We start from the raw sequence: 5,703 nt of genomic DNA, 5'->3' as shown, positions 1-5,703 counted from the left end.
TCTCTCTTTGCAACAACTTCGTTCTAATGACATTATATCCTGGTGGCACGTATCCAACAAGATTATTATTGTATGCATAGGTAAAGACATTCTTGTAATGTGGATTCCTTGCTAGGTTAAAAGGAAGTCCAGCTGAGTAAAACATTCTAGCTATTTCCCCATCTAGTTGTTCTCTCATTTGTAAATTAAATGCTTTCTCGAAAGCACTATCTACAACATATTTTCTTCTTTTTGGTTCAAATCCCTCCATCCGAAAAGGCCATTTATTTATAGTATTGTCATCACTTCTAATTCAAGAAGATGATGAAGGATATGAAGCATGAGTGCTTGGAAGTGGAATATGTTTTGGAAGTTCTTTTTTACTCATTTGCTCAACTTCATTGATTTTTCTTTGTAATTCAGTCATTTGTGATGAACTTATATTCGGGCAAACTTTAATTCCATGACCACTAATCTTCAACAAATGAGCTTTCACTCTATAATATGATCCTTTGTATGTTGCATTATAAAAATTGCATTTGAATGCAATATTGCTACCTCCTTATGACGTTTTACCTATTTTTATCACGTAACCCCACAGAGATTTGTTATCTTCAGTATTGGTCTCTGATGGACCATCAGTAGACCCAATTCCTACACAACTACAGCTCATTATCCTATGAAAGATTGACACAAATTAGTTCATATGAATTTGAAACTTGAACAAATTTAACTAGAAGTGTATATATGTTGCGCCTATGCCGGGGGTCCAAGGGGGCGCTACCCCCTGGCGGAACAAAAATTTTATTGTAAGAGTTGCTTTAAAGTTTTCTCTACCTTCTCCGTACTGAGCAATCCCGAGCAATACTGAGTAGTACCGAGTACCGAGTGGTACTGACTTCTAGTATCGAGTACCAAGTACCAAGCGAGTTTTCGAGCGATACCGAGCAGTACCGAGCAATACTGAGCGATACCGAATGGTACTCGGTACTGAGTTCTTGTACCGAGCCTAAGATTAAGAAAACGAAGAACGAAGAAAACGAACCTTTAATCCTCACGTCCCTTTACTGTTCGTGTTGTCGAGCCGCTCCGTCGACGAAGGATTCTGTCAGCTTTAATGCACGCGTCGTCGAGTCTCTTTGTCGACGAAGGACGATCCTGTTCGCTTCTATGCTCGCGTCGTCGAGCCGCTCCTTCGACTATAACGAAGAAGACGAACACCTATGCATAAACAAAAAACCTAGCTCGCCGAAATGTTTAAGCCGCATAAATGAATAGGGATATTGAGCGGACAGCCGAAATGAATAGGTCAAATTGCGGCTCTGTTTTATTTTTTTTAATAGGACACGCGTGTCCGATCAAATTTAAATAATATTTTAATTGGACACGACAAAGGCGTATCCGACACGTATCCGCGCCGTATCGGAGGTGTATCCGTATCTGACACATGTCCGATACAGCATGCCTCGTAAATAGGCGTATCCGTGCAACATAGGTTACACTATAGTTAAAACATCATTTTATTTATAAGCAAAAAAAGCATCATTTAGTAAAAAAATGGTTAATGGTGATGAAGGAATCATTTTATGAAGGATGTGTTTTTGTTTATAAGCAAAAATCATTACGTGAAACTGCATATGGAACAACACACAGGCTGGTTAGTTAGAGTTGAGCTTCTGGGCAATTATTTGATAGGCTACATTGTTTGCTTTGGAAAAATAATAAAAGGCACGAACCTAGCTCTCACAACCTTAAGGTTCCTTACTTTCCATGCGGTAGAATGGATTTAAAAATGAGCAGATTTCCCCAGAGAATAGTGTAAGGTTTTATTTAGATATGGATCCAACTTGCTATGAGCGCAAGCTCTCATAGTTAATTATCTCTTATAACACATTAGAATATCATTCTGGATTAACGATGAAATATATTTTGTTTGTGCAAGGAATGTAGAAATGTGCAACAGTATTTTAAGCTTAGTTATGAGGGGATGAAGGTGCGAACTAGGGCTTGGGACTGCAGTTGCAGGGGCTGCAGCTATAGGGGATACAATTGCAAGGGCTATAGCTCAACAGAGGCTTGTGACTTTGCCAAGAACTGGGCCATTGCCAGAAGCTAGGTTTAGATTAGGATTTTGGAGCCTTTCTTTCTATTTTTTGTTTTGGTAAGCTTTTTAGGAGTTTGAGTTTTAGTATAAGTTGTACAATGTCAATTTAGTGTGAACATTGTTTTGAATTATATTTTATTTAATTTTAATTTAATTGCATTAATTAATTATATAAATTCATTAAATGAATTTTTAACGGTAATTAAATTTTAATTTAAAATCAATTGCTTGGCTCATTAATTGTATTTTAAAATTGTTCATTTAATTTTTATTTAATTATTAATCAATTACATGAATTAATTAATTGAAAATTTAATTTAAATTAAAATTTACTTTTCTCAATTTATTAGTTTTAAATATTGAAGATATTTTAAAAATAATTTCATTGATTACTTTAATTTATTTATTAATTAAATTGGTTGATTGATTAAAAGATTTTAATATTCAGTTAAAGTTTAATTTTAAATTAAGATTTTGATTTCATTAAATTTTTTATTAATTGATAAAATTTCTCATCATAATTTTATTTACTTTAGAAATTTAAATTCAATTGATTTTGTTAATTAAGTGATTTTTAAATTAGTTAATTTTAAAAGATTTTCATTTTAGATTAAAGTTTGATTAAGAAGATTTAATTTTAAAGTTTTACATTTTGATTTTATTAAATGATATTTAATTTTGAAATTTGATTTATTCAACTGGTTTTATTTATTAAATTTTAGTTCTGTATCTTTTTTTTTGATTAAAAAGGGTTGATTATCTTATTTTAGATTCCACCTCAGTTACTTTAGTTAGATTCTTTATTTAATTTAGTTAATTCATTGATTAATCATTTAATTAACTTTTTTGTTTGTATTTTATTAATTAAAAATTATCGTTCTTAATCTATTTACTTATTTTAAATAAATTAAGTTGAAAGTTTTAATTAATTGATTAGTCATTTATGGATCTAATCAATTATGAATATGTTAATTAAAGATTGAAATTTGCAAGTCCAATAGCTTTTTGGCAAAAATTTGGTAGCTTTCTAGCGTCCCCTCCCCGTGGAACTATTATTACGTCCTTTGACCGAATGGGGTAAATCGTTTCGAACCTCAGGCATTCTATCAGCGATGGTTTTCGAATGGAGAATACGAAGATCTACGAGTTGAAATGCTGGAGAACTACGACCGAAATGTTGCAGATCTACGAAGGAAATGCTGGAGAACTCCGAAGGATTTGCTGGAAATCTGAAACAACGAAGTAAACAGTGACGAAGACAGGGATTCGAAACTCCGTAATAAAGTTTTTGAATGGCACTTCGAAGTGTTTCCATTTCTTTTTGCCATTTAAATTTTAACACGTGCGAAAACCTAAAACACAGCGGGTCGGGTCGGCGACTTTTCTTCATGCTACGTGGCGTTATAACATTGGTGGCCGAACGTAGAGGAGATTGAAATTTGCAAGTCCAATAGCTTTTTGGCAAAAATTTGGTAGCTTTCTAGCGTCCCCTCCCCGTGAGGGCAAGTTAGTGGAGGGCACTTACCCTTTTGGCTCGACTTATCTAGATTAACTCAGCTACGAGGATTTCGGGGGAATGAATCGACCACGGAAATAGTTTTTAAGTCTTCAATCCACTTGGCCGGATCAGATCGACGGCCGAGGGCTTTGGGAGACCGAATCAATCCCGGGACTTCAATTTGCCGCTTGAGATGTTTACTTACTTTATTTTAACAATAATAATAATAATTATAATTATATATATTAATTATAATAACAATTATTTTTTGATTCTTTATTAATACTAATAATTAATAATCTTTCATCTATCTTCTATTTAAAAAAAATCAAGAAGCAGAAAAATAATGGAGGCAGACGGTGCAGGAATAATCGGAAGAAGCCAACGGAAATAACCTTTGGGTCTTGATCATTGGAGAGAACATGCAAGTTGTACTATGAATTTGTTCATGCGTGGAGAGGCGGACTAATTATTAGGTGCGGAGTGCAGACGGGGAGAGCACCGTCTGCACAGACACAGAGTACCGAACGGTACCTAGTGGTACCGAGCGGTACCGAACGGTACCGAGCTGGATTTTATACTAGTGCAGACGGTGTGCACTCCGCACCTAATAATCTCTCGGAGAGGCGAGTTCGGACGTAGGGCTTGTCGTGGTTCGTTGGAGTTTGCTTGATTGCTACGGTCGAATACAAGTATTGTTGTTTGGTCGCGTGAGAAAAGCCAGCGATGGGCTCAGCTGGAGGCTTTAGTTGGCTTTCGAAGGTTTGGTCTGTTTGGAGGTATTACTTGATTCTTCCGCACAGAGGAAAGGGGTGGACGATGAGTTCCATGCTCTACAGGTGACATGCGACGGATGTAGTTGGTCGGCTTGGAGGTTCAATCTCGATGGAAGAAATCGATCGGTGTAGGTTAGTTCGATTGTTGATGTAGACGGCTTACATAACAGGGATAAGGAGGTTCGATTTTGTGACTTCTTGCGGGTAGAGCCGATGGAAGTTGTTGAATGCAAGAAAAGTCGCAAAATAAAGAATTCAAACCTCTTTGCAGCCTAAGCATCTAAGAGCATGAGTCCTTTCCCTTATTTTTTTTTGTATTACCACGGTAATTGTCTCATTTGGGTGTTCAAGAATGATGTACTGCTGTTTTCTTTTTCTGATCGTGGCAACGTGCTATATATATTTTTATTCATTTTCATAATTTTTTTTCAAATGCATATTGAAGTCTAAAGCTTGTTCAATGAACTGCCTTTTTGATTGATGCACATTTGATGTTAGCTTCTAGCGAACATATACTACACGCTGTCGTTATCGTTTCTCTTACAATGATATTATGACACATTTCTTTGACATTTCTCTATTTAAATTTCGCTTCAATCTTTAAAAAATCCGTTACTTTCAAATGTAATTTTCTTTAGAAATGTTAATATTGACATACAAAATCAGGTTATTGTATGGCATAATATTATTTCTCTTCTTATTTCTTCTTTATCTTGTTCACAATATTATGTTTGACTTTGAATACCAATAAACAAATAGTTTTGGTATTCTCTGAAGCTTATTACCTTTAAAGTTTACATAATAGATATCAAGACTGCTTTTATAGCTATTCAACAACTCAAAATATCAGGAAATGACCATACAAAGTAGCCCTTTCATATCTGATTCATTTTCAATAGCCGCAAGTGTGCTTCTAATGTAATCATTTAACAAAAATACTCTATCGGTGCTATTATATATAACTTTAATGTCCAGGACAACCATTCTATAAGGGGCTGTTTGGAAGGATCTAGGATTTCATAAATCCTCCAAATCTTGATTTGCGAAATCCTGGGGGGGTTAAATCCTGAAAATTGTTTGGTAGCATTCATGATAAATCCAGTCAAATTCTGTGTGACTGTTTGGCCATGCAAGTTAGGATTTAAGGCAGTTAAAAGAAAAACAGTTGGAAACATTCGGACTTCCTCCTCTCGCGCGAATAAGAAGTTAAATCCGCCGAATCGGTGGATTTGCGAAATTCGGCATTTATCGCAAAAGTGGTCTTTTTTCGTCAACCACGGCTTTCATTTGCCGTGAGATTTGAATTTGCATTTTTGATGCTATCAAGAATTTCTGTACTTTTTATT

General features: G+C 35.1%; 1 protein-coding gene across 2 annotated transcripts in view; it reads left to right on the top strand.

Moving 5' to 3' along the window:
- Window positions 1–5,703, top strand: part of LOC110093437 (1-(5-phosphoribosyl)-5-[(5-phosphoribosylamino)methylideneamino] imidazole-4-carboxamide isomerase, chloroplastic) — an 89,837-nt gene that overhangs the window by 37,378 nt on the left and 46,756 nt on the right. The window lies entirely within an intron of this gene.

This window comes from Dendrobium catenatum, unplaced genomic scaffold (genome assembly GCF_001605985.2).
Source record: "Dendrobium catenatum unplaced genomic scaffold, ASM160598v2 fragScaff_scaffold_535, whole genome shotgun sequence".
NCBI classification, from domain to species: Eukaryota; Viridiplantae; Streptophyta; class Magnoliopsida; order Asparagales; family Orchidaceae; genus Dendrobium; species Dendrobium catenatum.
This window is presented reverse-complemented; position numbering and strand designations above follow the sequence as displayed.